A 19,857-nucleotide genomic window follows, 5' to 3' on the forward strand; every position below is an offset into this window, starting at 1 on the left:
CTGTTTGTATACTGTACTAATGTTAACTACAGTCACTGTCAACATGTTGCAATGCAGTTTTACATAAGCAGAGAGGTCAGGAGAAGGTCCAGGCTTCAGAGGTGTAGTTTCAGCTAAAAATGCATCTCCCGCTTTCCACAGTGTTCTTAAAAACACAGTGAACATGAAGCCAAACGAAGGAGGTGGGAATAGGGGGCCTGACTAAGCAAAGCTCCTTGTTTTGCTCTGGTCGTGTGCAGGCAGGACTGTTGAGTGCCTTCTGTATGTGGAGTAGCAGATAAGCAGGAGTCAGGCATCTGCTTGTATGATCAGCTATGAACGTATAAATCTCGTGCAATGGTTGTTCCATGGCAGCACACTGCACCCGTGCCTGAGCGTGGGTCACCCCGTGCTGGCAGCAGCTCCGATACCCTGAATTCAGGGTGACTGAGGCAGCAAGCATTACGGCTTCCCCGGCAGTGCAAACATGACTGACCTGCCCTCCTCTCAAACTGCCAGGCTGAAACCTCGGCATCCAAGAATTTCTCACTTTCACTCCCACAGCTTTTTATCTTGATTATTTGATACTTTTGTGAGTTAAAGTTGTCTGAACTTGGCTTGCAGTATTAATTCTGCCTTCTAAAATTGTTGAGAAGAAATTCCAATTATGTGTGAAGATAAAAACTTTCCCTTTGGTTTGAAAAAAGTATTTCGTTCCTCTTTAGTTATGATGATTAAAATACAACTGAATCTAAACCTACCGATTTCTAGGTGAATGACTAGATACAGCGTGATTGATAGGCTATAACCGGGGGAGCAAAGGAATTTGCAGTTTTGCAGTGGATGGTGTTAGCTAGTGCTGAGCATGTGAATCTTGTATACTTGAAAGAGTATTCCCGGTTAATGAGGGAGAATGGTCAGTGCTTTGAGTGGTAGGGCAGTTCTTTGACCTTGAAAGCATTGTCCTAAAATTTGAATAGAAAGAATTAATTTGGCTTAAAACATAAGGGTTAATTACAGAGGTGTGTGTGGTGTTTTTTTTTTTTATAGGGTCTTATATGACTGCTTATTCCATATAATGAAAATCAGGAGATACCGTTCTCATGGAATCTCATGTTTTGAGAGTAATCGGGTGTAGCAGAGGGAGCAAGAAGGCTGAGGCTTCAGAGGCAGAACAGATCATCTTTTTGTGTGATTTATAGCTAAATTCTTGCTTTTGGGTACTCATCATACGGCAGTTCAGGCGTTGCTTAGTTGTATCACGGCATGAGTAGTTGCATTACCTTTATTGGGACTAGTATATCAAAGTGCATGCGTGAGTGTGTCTATGTGGGAGTGTGAACTTTAATTCGTAGTTTGTGTTCTTGAGATTTCAGTCTATAATTTGAGAACGTTCTTAATGAGGAAACGCCAGAGAGAAATGCGAGATGCTTTTTTTCATGGATTAAGCTAAAATTAGAAATTGATGATAGCCTTTGTGGCAGAACAGCACTGGAATTATTTGGATCTGACAAAAGGAATGCTAATTTTGGTGCTTTTTAAATGGCTTAATTGTCTCCAGTTGCCTTTCTATTCTGAATGTCTCTTTAGCACTTCCAGGCTGTAACATTGAGTATATAAAAAAGTCAATCTCAACATGCAGAGCCGCTTTTTCACCCACTTCACTTACCAAAATTTGCAAGTAATTACTTTTTTTTATTTAAGAAAGAAATTAACCTCTGCTTTTATTTCTTTCACGAAGAGCCTGAGCATATCCTAAATCCAAGATATTTTTTTTAACTGTTCTTTAATACAGTATTTGGAAGTCTGAAAGTTTGGTTAAGGTAATCAACAATTTTAGTACCTTGTGCTTCAATGCTGACAAATACGATAATTTACTCTTAGTTTTAAAACTTCAGTACCTATAGAGCTTTTCTTTGTAGCTGTTTATTAATTGCTAAAGTTAGGCAGAGCAGTGTTTTGCTGCTGAATTGATTTTAGCAATAGCTCTATCAAAACTGCAGCCTCTCTGTGAAACAGATTCAAATCAACTAAAATTGCACTTGAGACCCAAATAAAAAGTGTTTCAGTCAATGGTGTTGTAATGCTTCTGGAATTAATTGTTTTGATTTTTGTTTTTATTCTAGAACAAATAATTTTTCAGAGCACTTTAAATCAAAGCTTATCAATAGTTAAGAGTGTAACCTTTTTCCACCAGAATTTTTCTTTGTATGAGCTCTGAGTTGCTCAGGTTTACATCCACAGTGAGAATAATGTAATCTGTCTTTTATTTGCCAGGCTCTTTATTCTCTGCCTATCTCCAACTCAGTAACTCTTCAGGCTATATTCAAGCTGTTTGTCATTTAACTTGTTGACAATTAGCTGCACACTTGCTTTATTTTTAACAGCAATATGATAAACTCATCTAAGCCAATTATTGTAGAGAGCAAGTTGCTATTTTTTACCTCTTGTGGCTTTTTTTTTTTTTTTTGGTTAAACCAATCATTTTTGACAAATAATTCTAAGGCAAGTCCAGATTGTCCAGATTCTGGGGGCTCTGTAAATACTTGGGGAAGAGAAATATGCTTCAATAACGTTGATCTGGAGATCACCCAGACAACACCTCCCAGCAGCAGTGGAGTAAATGCAGTGCCTTAAGAGATCCCTCTCCCTAATTCTCATGGAATAAATCCATGCCTGGGAGGCAGCTTCCCATCTTTCAGCTGGAGAAAGAACCCAGCAAGGCTATTTGGGAATTACCACCCTTGATTTCTGTAGCTACAGTGAATGTATTTATCTCAATACAAAGAATGTTAATTATTATTTATTCCTTGTAGGGTGAAATAGCAGTACTCGAGCTCGCTGACTGAAGGCATGCTTGTTTAGCTTAATATATGCCATTCACAAAATCTCTTGTTAAACATGCTGAGTACTTTAGTAACAGTTCACATCTTACCAGACACTGCGTTATTTCTTGCTTTTCTCCTCTCTCTTTGGGATTATGCGTTCTGACTTTCTGGCAAGTTTGCTGCTGGGCTGAGCCTGAAACAAGTTACAATTCCAAGTGCCTAAACTGGAAATCAGCCTAATTCCATCCATTGCTGGTCAGCGTAGCTTCAGATGTATGAAACCGAATGGAGGATAGTTGCTGGAGGCAGCTCCTGGGAAGTCTGGAAAGAACGTAGGCATTTGAAATGCTTGTTTGAGGATACTCTGAAAAACACCTGCCACTGGCCTGGTCCTTTTCCTGCGATGAGTAAGCAGACTCCTCTGACTGCATTTAGTATGTGCTGAGCTAGGCCAACAAACGCCGTGTCTGAAAATCCCATGGCAAGGAGTTTCCAGCAGACACTGGCAACTGCCCTCCTGAATCGGGGTCCAGTTTCCAACAGGAACAAAGCCAGGCTCAGCAATGAAGTTAAAAGCCAAACCATGAATAAACCAACTTCCTTACATTGTAAATACGCTGGAAAAGGGCAGCGGTTCAAAAAGGAAAATGAGCAAAACTGCAATGACTTTCCTTGCAGCTAAGTGCCTGTTGGTGGTTGTTCATTGAGGTGCCCCCGGGAGGGTTGTGCTGCACCAAGAGGCAAAAGAGTTTGGGTGGGACATGGCCAAGAGGCCTCCGAAAGGCAGCACAACGGGAATTTGGGTACTGTGTAACAGCCAGCTGAGAAAAGGGAAAACAGTTCTCAAAAGCCTTGTTCTAGAGCTAAGCCAGGTTCTTAGGTCATCCTGAAGCTTAACTTTGATGCTTCAGCTGGATTGGGTGGGGGTGGTTTTTCAGTGATGCATATGTGGTGATGCATATTGGATGTGGTTCAAGCTGTCATGAGAAACTGGCTAGTCAGAAAAAAGGAAGGGAAAAAAAAAAAAAAAGGTCATCCTAGCACTCCAGTCTTCTAGTTTGGGTGGACTGAGAGCTCTGTTAAAAGTTCTCCCTCTTTGAAGGTCTAAAGGCACCGTAAAATGGTGAAAGGTGCTGGAGACTGGGAGATGGGCTAGGGGACTTTTCCCCGCACTGCCTATGAGCACTGGCACTTCCAGCCTCTTCTCACCTCCCTGTGACAGACCTCAAGTGCTTTCATCATCTGGCCAGTGCAAGCTCAGGGCAAACCCACCTGAATCTTGGAAGAAACAAAAGGGCAGTGGTTAAAATTTGTCAGCCTTTAAAAAACAAAGTCAAGAAGAACAAGCCTTTATGGCCTTCATGGGAAAGCAGATCTGTTGTTCATCAGGGAGTATGGGAAGGGAGGGAGATGAGCTTATTTGTGGATTATTTGAATTACTGTCAGCTGCTTTCCAGTCCAGCATACATTCAGGATCTCTAGGAGCTGGAAGCTGGGGATCTGTGCTGAGCTCTCAGATCTCCCTCAAAAATGGTGTTTAAAGTAGCTGCCTGCATTATGCTCCCACAGAGGCTGCGGTAAATGGTCATTCTTCCTCCCATTAGTTTTATTACTGAGAACCAGCCTGTTCTGCCTCTCTGCAGCTGCTTTAATCGAAGCTTTGCTACCAGATAGCCATCAGAAAAGACATCTGCAATTCAATTAGATATGTGCTTAAACTCACAATCTCTGTGAAACTGGCCGCTGCCAGAACAGAGTGCCCTCCACGCTGTGGGCTTGCTGGTGCTGCAGCCTGCAGGGCTCTGCTCCAGCACTTCTGCCTCCTGCCACCGGCTCATCCTCCCTCCTGCCTTGCTGGCTCTGCTTACAGATGCTTGAAATGAGGACCCGTTCCTCATCAGAGGCTGGTAGGAGCGTACTACTTCTTCCTTGCAAAGCAGGAGAGAAGCTAGAAACTTGGCACCACTCAGGAGCCACAAAATCTGCTTTATGACTTACTGAAAGTGGTTGCTGCAGTGTAGCGTCTTTCTGCCTTGGGAAGTAGGATGAAGAAGCTCCAAAGGTGCTCCAGGGGTAAATTACTGTGCTTTTTGCATGGGCATGAAAGCATGATGAATTGGTAGGAATGTCCATACCAAAAGGAATTGGATGGCTTTATTTTCACTGATTTTAATTTAGTCTCCAGTGCTGTAAATGCATATTCCCTGGTGCTGGCTGCTCCAGGGCCACTCTTCCTGCTCGTAGTGACCTTCTGAGGTGACTGAGGCAAGGCCCAAACACCTCCTGCTTGGGCCAGACCGCCAAGAGGAACAACTATTTGGAAATATTTGCGTGACCCCAGAGGTAAAGGTGACCTCCAAGTGATGTCAGGTTGATCCCTACCACATACCACAACCATACCATTTGTTTAAAAACGCTGCAGACGGATGTTGCAAAGTGCTTCAGCGGTTTGCTTAAAGCATTTCTAAGAACCAATTATAAAGGCTTGCAAATCACAAATGAAAGCAGTCAGAAGGGAGGTTTGCGTGGGCTTCTTTGTAGAAAAGATGCAGTTGACAAAATCGCCAAACCCAAACAGAAGTGGAAAAAAAGGTGAGTGCGGGGAGTGGATGTGGCTTGCAGCTCACGGCAGGTTTCCGTGCCTTCAGGGAGCAGCAGCCCCCACTGATAGAGAGGCAGATTTAATGCTTACCTGGCACAGGAGAAAAGCAAATGCGCATCAGAACGGTGCAGCTGAGTATAGCCTTGATGGGTTGGGGTGCTGTACCTGTCTGCGTCCCCTGAGCGCAGGATTTAGCAAAGCCTTGCTAAGTGCCCTGCAGCCATGGACTTTCTCCATCTGCTGTTCACAAGGGATCCACCCCAGCAGTGATGATGAAAGCACTTGAGGTCTGTCACAGGGAGGTGAGAAGAGGCTGGAAGTGCCAGTGCTCATAGGCAGTGCGAGGAAAAGTCCCCTAGCCCATCTCCCAGTCTCCATCAGCTTCAACTTAAAATCCTGCGAGCAGTGGTGGGATCAAGTTCAGTCATGCTCTTAATGAACAGCAGCTCCCCTTTAATGGGCTCATGCAGAGGATCTGAGCCAGGACAGCCTGTTTGCTCAGGAGGCAATTACTCCTATTTACTACTTAAGTGCCATAAATGCACTTGGGCTTTCTAAGGAGCAGCAGTAGCTGTGTTGCCAGGGCATGTGGAGCAAACCGAAGCAGCTCCAGCCAACAATAGGATACAGACAGATCAGGGCTGGGGGTGCTCCAGTAGGTCTAGGATAGAGGGAGATGATGGGGGAGGCAGTATTCTGACGTGGCCTGTTGGATGCCAATGCCTGCGTTGGACATGTCAGAGCTAGGCAGTGATTTTATTCCAGCCCTGGGCTACTTGGGGTGGCCTTGGTAGCCAGAGAGGTCTGGGAGCAGGTACAAGTGCCAAGCTGCTGAGATGAATCTCATGCAGAGCAGGGGAAATCAGAAGAGGCTTGAAGAGGCTTTCTTTTCCCCACCCTCACAATGTTGATGTTCTTAATGTAGCTTTAGTAAATGAAGTGAAATCTTATGGGGGAAGGGAAGTCTAACATGGGCCCCTATCTGTCTTAAAGGGTTTCCAGCAAGGAGGTTTGGGGCTATTTTTCTGCTGGAGCATCCTCAACGCCTGCAGTGCTTAAACTTGCTCCTGGACACTCTGGGGTTTTGGCAGAACAGATGTATGTGCACAGACACCCCCCCCCCCCAGGCCATCTATGCTGAGCCTGCTGGATCAGGAGGCAGAGGGCCTGTGACACCAAGTGACATCGGATGGCAGCTTTCAGCCAGCCATCGCCCACCCACCATTCCCTGGAGGAGCTGTGGTACTCCTCGCGAGGGTTAATGCCCCCGGTGAGTGCTGGGGCACATAGGGCAGGGCACATAGGCTGCACCCCGGCACCCTGTAGCCCAGGGAAAATATTCCAGTTTTCCATGGTGCTCTTATTTCATTTCGGCGTGGCTGCTTGCAGTCAAGCCTGGAGGTAAAATCAACCCACGGCCACAACTCTGTTCGCATTTCAACCTGCGGCTTCAGTGGCAAATGCCCCTTTCTTTAAAAAACATTCCTTTCTGGGGATGTGAAAATACAGGTATCGGTTATTAGTAATTCAGAGAGGAAAAAGTTATCCTATCAACAGTCTGTTGTTTACAGGAGGGTTAGATCCTTTGCCTTTTCTCAAGATAAATTTCAGGTGGGCATTTTAGCTAATCAAGAAGAATGAGCAAAAACCCCCAACCCAAAGTAATGTAAAAAAGCAAGGGCAATTCTGCACACAGTAATTTTTTGGTGGTTTTGGTCGTGAAAATCTTACCCCAGTCCATCCTAGGGGGAGAAAAGAGTTCTTCCAGCACAGCCTGGCAGTTCATTGCCATTCCAGCTCCTACCTGACCAAGCGTGTGCTGCAGCACACAGGGCATGAAGGGAAAACATGCTGCTTAGTGAGGTGTCTGGCATAAAAATGCTGCACCCCGATACTGGAACGGCACCTGCCGACTTGTCCCTTAAAAGCTGTTGCCAAAGTACTGCCCCAAAAACTGCAGTGATGTTCTTAAGGGGAGGGGTTTCTGTTAGAGATCAAGCCTGTTGCTGAGGTCATGGGACCTCCTAGTGTGAGCATGATTGTATTTTAGCAGCGGCTATTCCTGCCAATCTGTACAGTGTAAGTACTGTGGTACTGGTATTGCTACATTGAAGGTGATGCTTTCTGCTTGGGATAAACTGAGCAACTCGGTGTGTTATCCCTCCGGAACGGCCTTGCCTGGGCTATCAGTGGGGACTGACCCAGCCCGCCTAGCCCAGCACATCTGAGTAGCCATGGCCACCAGCAGATACATGAGGGAAGGTGTGGACCTGTCCTTGTCCCGAAGCATCTTTTCACCTTCCAGCAGCCAACAACTCGGGGACTTTCCAAACTGGAGGATGCAGCTGGATGCCCATGTTTTAGGGTTGCGTTTGGACGTGTCCTGCAGACACATGTTTAAATTCATTTCCATCTTTTGCTCGCTCTGCAAGAGCAGATGTTCCCCAGTTCTCCCTTCCCAGCCTGGCTCCCCAGGCCCCCCAGTGCTCATGCTTGCCCTGCAGCATAGCAACATGCCTGGAGCCCAGCACTGGCCCTGATCTGTGCTATTAGCCCATGGGCATCACTTCAGACATGGAGTTTTCTGCTCTGGGTGTGTTGCCTGGAACTTGGTGTCGTCAGCTCCTCTGCAAGTCCTCGCCCTTGAAGTTTCAGGTAGGCTCACATGGCTAACGTGTGGTGCCCCCCCGCAGACTTTGTCTCCTCACCTTTGCCACCCTTGCCTGCTTACTTGGGTACTTAAAGGAAGTAATTCTCCGCTTTCAGAAAAAGAGGACTTTCAGTATTGGTACCCATTGTTAGCATTGATTTTATTTGCTTTTTTTTTAGCTGTGACATCGTTAAATGTCTCCTTTTAGTGTCTGTGCAAAGTTGCTTTCTCATTCTCCAACAAGGACGTCATCCTAACAGGGCTGAGAACAGCTCAGCTAAGGGAAGGTTTAAATGAAAGCACATCCACCCTTTGGAGATGTTCTGTATGAAAACTCACAGACATCAATAATTTCCTTTTTCTTTTTTAAAAAAGAGGGGAAAGAAAAACGGCCTTTACTTTTGGTCTAAATTTTAAAAGAAATTCCTTTCTAGCTATATTTAACTGCAAAGTTTGCCAATGAGGCTGCCCGGCAACGTCAGTACAGACATTTGTATACATCAGCCTATGATCTCTGTTAGAAGCAAACCCAGGATAGACCTTCAGCAAACCAAGATCAGACCTTGTAATGCCAAATAGATGTGATGTTCCCATTAAAATCTGAGCTCCTGAAATCATGTTGCTCTGATGAGACTCATACCTCCTCTTGAGTCAGTTTCTAGCCTTCAGTTTCTGAGGAAAAGAGCTAGAAGTATCAATGAGCTGCAATACACCAAGCCAGAAACAAGAAAGAAAAAAAAAAAACCCAAATTCTTTCTTAAGATTAAATGATGCATTTGGGCCAGACTTAGGAGGCTTTGGGATGCTTTGATAGCTTTGGAAATGGTGCTGGAGCAAACTTGTTCTTGTGTTCTGACTGCAGCACAAGCTGCCTTTAGTGTTATGATGCCCTGGTCCCACAACAAATTAATTAAGGGTTTGGGAGTGAACAGAAACACAGCATCAGTCTTCCCAGTTCACAAAGTGGGGCTGAAATCTTGATCTTGGTGTGTGACAAGTTTCATGATATTTAAGCAAATGTTGGATCTTTAATACCTTTTATCAATTTCTCTATCAATAAGCATTTTTATACCTGTGGTATTTTGTCTGGTGAATCATATTATGTGCAAATAATCAAGGTGAAATACGATTTGCTTTTGGAGAGAGAATAAAGGATGATATTGTTCTGGATCATAAGCAATTCAGTCTGTTCCTTAAGGCAGGAACAGAGGTTGCAACCTTGTTTAGAAAAATGGAGAAGGCAAACGGCTGCTTGCTTTTAGCTGTGTAAACAGCTGAGGAGAGGCAGCATCCAGCTTGGGGTTGTGCAGTGTTGCAGCTCTACTGCGCCTCTCAAAGTCAGAGTCCACTTCAGAAGCAATGGCATTCATTTATTTACCCCAGATGACTCTCTGGAGCGTTTTAATTGTGGCATCTACAACCTGGGCACTGTGTGGCACCAACTGCTCTGTGGTAGATAGAACCTCAGGAAAGGGGCTCTCACAGACCTTGCCCAGGCAGCCAGGGCTAATGCCCTTCAGTGCCTGGTGGGACAGCCACCCTGCAGCCATCGGCATTTTCTCACAGTGGCCCCAACAGCCAGGGCAGGTCTGAGGAATGGGAACCTTCCGACACCAAGTTTCCTAAAGCTCAGGTTGCGTTTTGCAATGAAGGGTCAAGAGAAAGCACTGACTTTTTTGTTCTCCGGAAACCACTGGCTAAATCAACTAGACTAAAAAATAGCAACAGCCATTTCCAACAAAAATAACCAGCCATGGTAACGATCCCATCTCCAGTCCCCTATGTGTGCTGTCGTCTTCGCAGAACTACATCAGGAGCACAGCAAACGAGAAGAGAGCTGTTCTGTGAAAAATTAGAAGTTTGACCCTTCTGTCCCCCAGCCCCCATGAAATTACATCTGTCCACCCTGAGCCTGCTAGGAGATCTAGTTTATCTTGAGTGTCCTAAAATGTGTGGGCAGGGAGGTTTCCAAGGGGACAATTCCTTTGACAGCTGTATTCTGTCAGCAGAACAATTAAGCAAAACACCGCAGCCCTATAATTACACGTGAGGCATTTCTCATGTACCGCGTGAGCCTGGCAACTGCCAACAAAGGTCTGGATGCGTATGGGACCACTCCATCTGGAGGGTGGTTATGTAGGCAGCCTCCTTCCTCGACCCATGCAAATAGAGAGGCAGAACATACAGTACGCTGTCGCTCCAGCAGACGCATCCTGACAAGGTTAAACCAAAGGCCTTCTCTGGAGTGGGTAAATACGAAGGGTTTCCTGCACTGTTTACTTAACGGGGACAAGGCACTCCAAAGAGGGGCAGCAGGATAATAGATCAGTCCTGCTGGAGGTGTCTTTGGTGCTGGGAGAGGCGTGAACATCTTACAAAGACATGTTTCAGGAACTGACGGGGCAAATAACACGTTTGGGACCTGAACTGTTAGTGTATGGTGCACCTCAGCGTGGTACCCTGGTGATCTTCATGTTCTTCTTGCTGGCGAAGGAGGGGTATTTACTGTGGGCTCTACAGGCGGTACCCGCGTGGCAGCAACTGCCAAGCACAGCCAAGAGAGCGGTCAGATGCTGTGGCTGAAGGCTATGCTGCACTTCTCCAAGGGTTTCTGCTCAGGCCCGTGATCCCGGTGAGCATCACCCCTGCCTCCTTTGCTAGCCCAAGTCAAAGTCCTTCTTCAAGGAGATGAGCAGGTGTGGCTGATGCAGCAGGACAGGCTCACGGTGCCACGTGATGTTTATCTGCTTCTGGGCACGAGGTGGTCCTCGCGCTGGACCAGAGGGGAGATTGTTCTAGATGTTTCTGACTTGTTGGCAAACAACAGTTGTATTTAGGCCACAGCTCCACAATGTTTTCATTTGAGAAGCAATGGGCTCTTTGGGAGTTGTGGTTGTCGCTTCCCAGTGGTTTCCCTCTCTTGGTGAGGAAGGAAGCCCTCAGGCATGCTGGGTTGTGTGGTTGGCTGGGCTGTCCACAACATGGGGTGTGGAGGGACGGCACAAGCTTATTGCTAAGCCCGTGGGGTACTAAAACATCACGGGTGGTAGGAAAGGCTTTGATTTTTGCCTGGAGAGGGCAAGAAAGAGGGAGAGGTGCTAGCAGACAACCAGTAATAATGAGCAATAAACAACCTGTGGTAAACAGGCCCTCTTATAGGGGATAAAGTACTGAATTCTCAGCTTTCCAGTATAACCAACTTTGCCTTGTGCTAACACACCCTGAATGCAGTCTTTCAGGAAGAAAAGCACAAAAGCTGTGAATTTTGAGGGAGCCCTAGGGAATGAAACACCTGAGTTGTATTCCTGTCGGTTGGTTTGCAATGCCCAACCCACACCTCTAGCCTCCCAGGCTCTGGATTTCTGACCTTTTCTTTCAATAATGATTTACTGCACATTAAAATACTTACTAGTGGGTTGAAACAACAAGCGCACACAATCCTGCGGCTTTTGTTTCTAAAGAATCTGCATTTAAAAGGGGAGAAGATGAGCTAAGGCTCAATCGTTTCTTGCACAGCCTTTGCTCCACTGGTGCTGGAAAGTCATTCTCAGGGCAGTGACACCCACCGACCCAAAGCATCAGGGGAGGAAAGAAGACCTAAACGTGAAGTAGCCCACGCTTGGTGCCTGTTTGTACTGCGCATACTGACGCAAGACCCCGGTGTGCGGCAGCCTGGGCTGCGCTTGGACGTGCGCCGTGTGTTGACGCTGCACCAGCATGTGGCTCTGCTGCTACAAAGAGCTCCCCGTGCTGAAACGCCTGCAGACCGGCGCTGTCTGGGGTCTCCTCCTGACCTTGGGCAGTGTGATACAAGTCCCCCAACCCCCAGACTGGTTCAAATGCATGTTTTGAAATGAAGCTATCCGGGAAGCCAAGGACTTACCCTTGGAAGGGTTGAACACTGTGCTTCCAGTGGTGTAGGAGGTGGTAACTGGCACCACCACTGACACAGCAAATGCCATTGCTGCAGTGGGCTGCAGGTAAGGACGCACAATCAGGTTTGGGCAAACCTGATACTTGTTATCTCTTAAACTGGGATTCATCCCGTAATAATTGTAGGGATGTCATAAATGGATGTAGAATGGCTGAACCTTTAAGGGAACAGTGGAGGTCATCTGATCCAACTCCTCACGCAAAGCAGAGCTAATTTTGGCATTAGAGCAGGTCACTCAGGGCTGTGTCCAGCTGAATTTTGGAAATCTCCAAGGATGAAAATCCTACACAGCCCTCCAGGGCAACCTCTTCCTCTTTGTGATTTTTTTTTTCCCTAATACCCAGTCAGACATTTCTCAGATGCAACTTTTATCTGGTTTCTGCAACACAGTCATCCTTGATTCCTTTATGATCACTGTAAAGAAACAGATTTCAGGCCCCTGAGGTTTCTCACCTCTTTTAGGGTGAAATAAATTGTGGTCTTCAAATAAGAAGTGCTCATCTTTCCCTGCTGGTGAGACAGGCTCCCCTTGTGCGTGTTGCTGCCCTTCTGCTACCAGTTACTCTGAGCCGTGGACCTCCCTTCCAGCTGCCATGCATGCTGGAGACAACTAGCCCTTTCTCAGCTGTGGTTGTCCACATGGAAAGCTGGAATAGCTTTGCTCAGCCAAGCAGGAGTAGCCCCCCTTTTAGGGGGAGGGGGAAGGGTCTGGTGGCCTTCCCCTGCTCCACCTGCAGCTCCTGTGCCCAGCCCCTCTCTGATGCCCGCGCGCTGAGTGCAGATGACTATGGAAGAGCCCTTCTCCTCTTCAGCATGCAAATTAAGACAGAAATGACAATGTGCATGGGGTTTTATTCCCCAGCGTGTAGCTGCAGTATTTGTGTTATTGGAAAGTCGGGGGCTCTCTGTGGAGGCATCCTGTGTCCCAGGATAAAAGGCAAATGTGTACCGCGGTCTGGTGGGAGCAGTGGGGAGCGGTGCATTTGAGAAACATGGATGAAATAATCCTCAAGCAATTAATTTATTTAGGAATGACAAAAAAGCCAGCAGGTGATTCTTTTGTTCTCTGACAAGGACAATAATCTTTTGTATATAAAAAAGGCTTTCAAGAAAAGCTTTTTAAGTTAACTCTGTCAGAATTTTTTCAGTGGATTGTTTTTGACTGAAGATACTGGTTCGTTGAAATGAAAAGGATTGCAAAAAAAAATAGTCAAAAAATGCTACAGAAAGGTCACAGTTCTGTAGAGGAAAAATATAAAAGGAACGCTTTCAATTCATAAATTGTTCATTTTTTAAAACCTGGAATTTCACACTGACGTTTTTAATGTTACATGTTCTGTAGGTTTTTTTTTTAACATTATGGCTGACATGTCGTGAAATCATCATGGCGCATAATAACATCTTATCATTTCTAGCTCAGAGTGTTGCCTGTTTGTTGTAGTGAAATGGTTTGGCACCTGATCAAAGTGTCTCCTGCCTGTCTTGTAAAAAAAATAATGTCAAACTTCCATTACAACACAGACGGGAGACACTTTGATCTAGGAAAGAAAATATGTTAGTGTTTACTAAGTGGCAGATGGTTTTAATAGTTTTAAAATGAAACTGAATTTAAACAATAAGAGATTATTATGTAATATGCAGCACTAATGAAATGCCATGAAATTATATGAAATTAAAAAAAAAAAACCACAAAAACCATAGAGAAAAAGTGAAGTGAAGGTAGCAAAGAGCATTTCTAAATTGACTTTTATTTTTTTTGGTGGGTGTCTTTCCTTTGCCATTTTTCTTTGATGAGGCTGGGGTTTCTGAGTGCTGAGTGTGTCCCACACGCTGCTGCGGGGATGGGGGCATGGAGCTGGCAGGGCTGGGAGCTGGGAGCACCTGCCTTGTTTAAAAAGAGAGATGAGTTTGACCGGCCCAGCAAGGATGACTCTTGCGTTGTTGCCATTGGCTTGTTTAATGCCCATAAAAATTCCAGATAAGCAAAAGCATATTTTTGGCAAATAAATTTCTTAAACAAAAATGAAACGCAAAAGAGCTGCCAGGTCTGGAGCATAAACATGAGATGATTAACTCTGGTACCTGCGGATCTGTTCCAGGAATTAGCATGCTCAGCACCACATCCGATTCAAACCATCATGCACTGGCTATTTGGGAAGTGGGTGCCAATGTCACACTGTTGTGCATATAAGCATTTTTTTGTAATAATTAGAGTAGTAATATTTTTAGAAGTTCCATCATAAAACAGAATGATAGTATACACACAGCGTATGCATCCAGAAACAGACATACATATAGTCATCACACAAATCCATCCTGGTGAGAGCAGATTGGAATCAGCAGACCAGCTCTGGACCAGCTTATCCATATAGTTAAAATCACTATAAAAGCAAAAATGTCCTTTGTGTTGTAGCTCCTTGCTGTTAGGTGGGTTGGTAGGAGCCCAGTGAGACTTCCCGTTCCCTTCAGATAACTCAACCTGTCCTATTTTAACTGTTATCTAATAATGTGAAACCATCATCTCTGATACAGCAACAGCTGAGCTCATGGGTACCTGCATCCCCCAAGCACTGGATGTGCACAGACAGCTGCCAGCAGCGTGGCTGGCTGGTGGCAGGGCATCATACTGGTGTCCCAGTACAGGCTCCCAGCTGCACAGGCATCTGCCAAATGGAAGAGCAGCTGCCTGCTGGCCTTCCTGGATCAGGCTGTGGCAAGTCCCCAAAAGACATGAGACGGCCAGAAATGTGCCATCAAAACTGGGGTTGTCCAAGCCCAGGGCACAGTTGCACATACCAAGAGAGGCAGCTGTGACATGGAGTGGCTGTGTGCCCTGAGTGTCCCTAAAGGACTGATCTTGCAGTCCCTCTGTGTGCCAAAGTGCTGGGCATCTACCCACCTTATCCATCTGCAGGATGGAGCCAGCACAGCTTGTAGTGTGCCCTGAAAACTTTTTGCTGTGGGATTCCTTATATGTGGCTTTGTGGGGCATTGCCTGTAATATTAGAAAAAAGCTAAAGAGAGAAAGGAGGGGGAAAGGGGGGCATTGGAAGGCAACAATGTTCAGCCAGGGCATCAGGCTGGTTTCTTCACCAGTGGCTTCCAAGCTGTGTCATTGTGCTGAGCAGATGCCAGCAACTTCATGACAAATCCTAACAATGCAAGGAGAGCTGGGGGGAGAAGCAGACCCCATGTCCCAATGGCTCTGACACAGGGTTTGCAACCACTTGTTCCCGGAAAAGCCCATGGGAGGGTGAGGAGCTGCATAGATGCTGAAGGCACGGCACCCCGATGCTCTTCCCTTCCACGTCTGCACCTGTAGGGTGAAGCGGCTGATGCCCTTGCCACTGCCGGGAGGTTGAGGGGGTAAGCTGGGAGCGGTGGCAGCCCTCCAACTGAAAAGGCAATGGCTTTCCACCGTGCTCTAAAACATACCTCCACGTGCTTGTGGAAAGCAAGCCCATGGCACATGAAGGGTTAATGCAGGAGGAAGCACCAGGGAAGAGGAAAGACAGATTTCAAGCCAAAAAGCTGAAACTGTAGGAAGCTGCGCTGAAAAGAAGAAGAAAAGAAAAAGAAAGGGAGATTTGAATAGATCGAAGCCTGCTGAGGGGGATAAAGAAGGAGAAAAATACTGCGGGCATGAAACCCTTCCAGCTGCTTTCCACAGACCCAGCACGGCAAATTTGTCACAGGAAATAAAGTGGAGAAAGGGACTGAGACGGGCCAAGGCAAGGAGGTCACATGGAGGGATGCTTTCAGCCTCCAGCAAGGCCAGAGGGCTGGGCTCACCTCCGCAGGCGGGCCTGTGGCCAGCGCCAGATTTCGGGTGCTCTGATGGGCAGAGTGGGGGTGTGGGTGAGGCTGGACGGAGAAATGCCCACTGAGGACTGGCAAAAGCAAGTATATCAGCGCTGCCCCTGACCCGCTAAGGGTGAAGTGGGGATAATCTGCAAGAAGTGTGGGCGCTGGCTGCTTGGTCTGCCTCCTACAGCATCCAAATGTGCTGCGCCTTCCGCAAGCATCTGAAGGGAGGATGCTGTCAACGCACAATTCTGAACATGCCGTAAGACCTGTCACCTGTCAATCCCTCCCTTCGTGCAACAGCTGAATTAGCAAAAAAAGGGAAAAAAAAAGAGAAAAAAAAGAAAAAAAAAAAAAAGAAAGGAGGAGAGAAGTCACTGAATTCTTCAGCTAGCTCCAGTTCATGGAAACATGCTTCAGTCTCCCACCACTGCACAGGCAGGTGTGGATACCTTCAGCAGCGGTGACACTGCGCATCCACAGCATGCCTTTCATTCCCAGGCACTTTGCAAACCTTAATTTAACCCTGAGTGGTATATACAGGTTTTAATTGTAGATAATTAACAACTAGCTAGAGCTGAGCAGGTCACTCCACTTCCTTGATAGCCAGTGGGAAGGAGGAGGCACCTCCCTCCAGACCTGGATTATATTGCCTCTGGATGGGACATGGTACCCTCACACCGACCTGCAGCAGTACCTGGGCTGGTGGTCAGGCAGGGAATGTTGGGATGCCCTGGGGGAGGGACATCGCTGGTCCACTCACACCATCCCCACAAGGGGCCATTTGGTCTCCCATCCCCCCTGCAGCTCCAACCACAGACATCCCCAGCCAACCAGCACCTACCCTGGGTGCTGGTGGCTTCTACCAGCCGTAGAAGCAAACAAACAAAGAAGGAGGGGAAGAATGACAACGCATCCTCATGTCCAAGAGACATCAGGCCTTTCTGTGCCTAGGCTGATGACGTAGCTATTAAGAAGATGCCCTTTCAGGTGTGACATGCCATGTCAGGAGTTTCCACTGGGGAAGGTTACCAGTCATGCATGGTGGGATGGCAATGCTGTCACATCACGCAACCCCCACCCTGGCTGGGACCCTGCAACTGTGAACCCAAACCCCTGCCAAGCCTCTGGGGATGGGGAGCAGTTACCAGCAAGGCAAATGTTAGGGTAATGCTGCAGTGCTGTGGAAACAAACATTGGGAAGTGAAATGATGGCTGGTCCCTTAGGAAGGAGGGGTTACAGGTAAAAGCTATGGCGTTAATGAAGCTGCGGAGGCCAACCTGAGATACGGTTTGTGTTTTTGACCTTTGGTATTCAGGAAAGGCGTACAAAATCTGGCTGTAATACACAGAAGATACAGACCTGTGCACATCACTCCTGGGGTCACTAAGGGCCCTTCCTGGGAAGAAGTGACCGGGGAGAGGATGGGATCTTTAGCGACAGGGACCAACAGAAAAGAAGGCAGGCTGTTGCTCTGCTCTCAGAGGTGGCAGGCGAGGAGGAATGGCTTGAAGCTGAAGGAGGAGCAGGGTTCAGGTTAGACCTTGAGGTAAGAGTCCGGCAGTTGGGAGGAGTCAGCCGCTGAGGTGAAGCTGCCCGGGCTCACATGGACCTTGACAAGAGATGGGGAAATAGCTTCTGCCAGCAGGAAGCATTTGTCTAAACACAGCTCCCCTGGCCATCTTGTTCAAGAACAAAGCTGGAGTTTCTGAGAGTCAGCACTAAACCCGTGTCATTATCAGTGCTGTGTTTTCAAGACGGGTCTCCAGATAATGAAACTAATTCTATTTCTCAGGCAAAATATCTGTGTAATTCGCTGACAGCTGAGTGCAAATAATGAACACCGCTCAGGATTCAATACTACAAATGTTTTCACTTAGAAATCAATCTGTCGATCAAAGTGATCATTCACCACTAGAAAAATCCCAAATCCAGCCTTCAGATTCAGAAGATGAGGCTACTTGGTCAGCTATGTGCTGTTGACTTGCCTTTGGTCACAATACACTTCAGCTCCTACGCTCATTGCCTCTTCCTCCTCCTCCTTGGCCTCCCAGTGCTCCCAGAGCACTGGGGCAGATTTTGGTGCCATTTGTTCCTACAGGGCTGGTTCAATGTGATGAACATGTGGGGAGGGAGCACAGGAAGCAGTGCTTGTGCTGTCTGCCCAAGGATGCTGGAAATGGTTGGGTACCTTCTCACAGCAAGGAACAACTCTTTGGAAAGAACATATCAGATACATCTAGAGAAGCTGGAGGTTTTTTGTTGTTTTTTTTTAATCTTTTCCCTCTTAGTTAAAGGTCATCGAGTTAAAAAGCCACAGAAGCACAAGGATGGCTGTTGTTAAAGATCAGGACTAAGTACCCAACCCAGCTTGGCCAGACTTTATTGACCCCGTGCAATTCTTGGAGGCTGCAATGAGGTAGCCTCACAAAATTATTTGTACCAGCATGGGTGTATAAAAATGTCATGTTGGGATGTATCCAGCATGACCACTAGAGCATGTGAAAAACAAATGCCTTCGAAATGCTCTTCAAGGCTTGTGAAAGCTTGAGCGGGTTTGAAAGGCCTCTAGGTGCATGGTGCAGTGCAGGGACCAGATGCTTGCAGCCCCCCAGGACTCCCCCATCCCTGCCTGGGAAGGTGACCCAGTCTGTCCCAGTTAGAAGTCTCTAATAACCTTGCAACCTAACACTGAACCACAAGAGAAGATTTTGTCACCTGGGCTCATCCAAAAGCCTTCCCTTGGGGGTTACTGAAGCTATTTCAGATGGCGGCAGTGACAGTTGCCACCTTCCCACACCAGATGCCAACCTGCATCCCAGGAGAACAGACTCCAGCCACCACCTACCCCCACGCTGCCCAGTGCCCCAGGTACCAAGCAAGACTCTCACCAGCTTTCACGTCCAGACACATTTTCTAGCAAGACTTAGCAGCCGTTAAGTAATGAACACTGAAAGTCTGGGGAAGAAAGGTAGCAGAATGAACTTTTTTGCATCTTTCAGACCTTTTTCCTAAGCCACAAACACAAGTTTCAGAGGGAGCGATGCCAGGCTGGTAACTGCTTTCCACCTCCCAGCTCAGCCCCCTGCCTCCTCTCCCTGCCCACCCTTTGGAAGCATGTTCATACCTGGTCCGCAGGCAACAAAACCAAAGAGAGCCAGCAGCTGGGTCCTAGAGGGGACTGTGGCCTCAAAAATATGGGTGTGGAGAGGGGAAAAAGAAGACTTCGGTTGTTAGCACTTTGCTTTTTTGCCCTACTCGCTCATATAAAAACAGTCGCAGAAAGGCAAGATAAGGAACTATGTGGTTTCAGCTTCTAACCTCAAACAGCAAACGCTCCTCAAAAACAGTTTACTATGCGGTCATGTTGCTTCAGAGAAAGGATAAGGAGCCCAACTGAAAAAAACACACAATATAGTAACTGGAAAATGGTATTTAGTCACAGAGGAGCTGTAAATAAAATAGAGGATGCTCTGAGATCTGAAAACTTCAACAACCCAATAGCATCTCTCTCCCAAGGGGTTTCTTCTTCTTCTTTTTCTCTTGTTGAGATGCCTCAGTTGCTACTGATGCAGGCACCTCCTCCCCAAAACCAGCTAAACTGTTAAACCCTCCCTCTATCAAATCCCATTAAAATAGATGCTTTTCAGCATGTGCCAGAAATATCCTTATGTGAAATGTGCTAAGATGTTGCAACTTCTATTCAGTTTATTTCGAGTCAGTACAATGAAGCAGCACGAGGCAGGGCTCTGAGGCTGGGGAAAACCATAGAAAAGAGAAGTTCATTAATTTATAGTAATTTTGGACTGCTGAGTTTCATTTTCATGTATACTGCTAGCATAGCACTCATGGAACAGGTTGAAGATTTCTTTTAAAAAAAGAAGAATTAAATACCAATATGTTAACTATAGAACAGCTTCACAAAACCCCCAGATGTTCTGTAAATGCAGATGTTGCCAGGACTGAAATAACAGCTGACATATACTGATAATTACTCATTCGACTTGTTCAACTGGTAGAATTTAGCAGCAGCAGCAGCAGCAGCAGAGTAAAGGCTGT

The 19,857-nt window shown here is 46.5% G+C and overlaps 1 long non-coding RNA gene across 1 annotated transcript; it reads right to left on the minus strand.

Moving 5' to 3' along the window:
- Positions 1–9,899: 9,899 nt before the first annotated feature.
- On the minus strand, positions 9,900–19,404 carry LOC129735446 (uncharacterized). Its single transcript, XR_008731097.1, has 2 exons — positions 18,926–19,404; positions 9,900–11,128 (listed from the first exon to the last, which is right to left on the minus strand). It is a non-coding gene; the product is annotated as an uncharacterized LOC129735446 (long non-coding RNA).
- Positions 19,405–19,857: the final 453 nt, after the last annotated feature.

Source organism: Falco cherrug, chromosome 2 (genome assembly GCF_023634085.1).
Source record: "Falco cherrug isolate bFalChe1 chromosome 2, bFalChe1.pri, whole genome shotgun sequence".
NCBI classification, from domain to species: Eukaryota; Metazoa; Chordata; class Aves; order Falconiformes; family Falconidae; genus Falco; species Falco cherrug.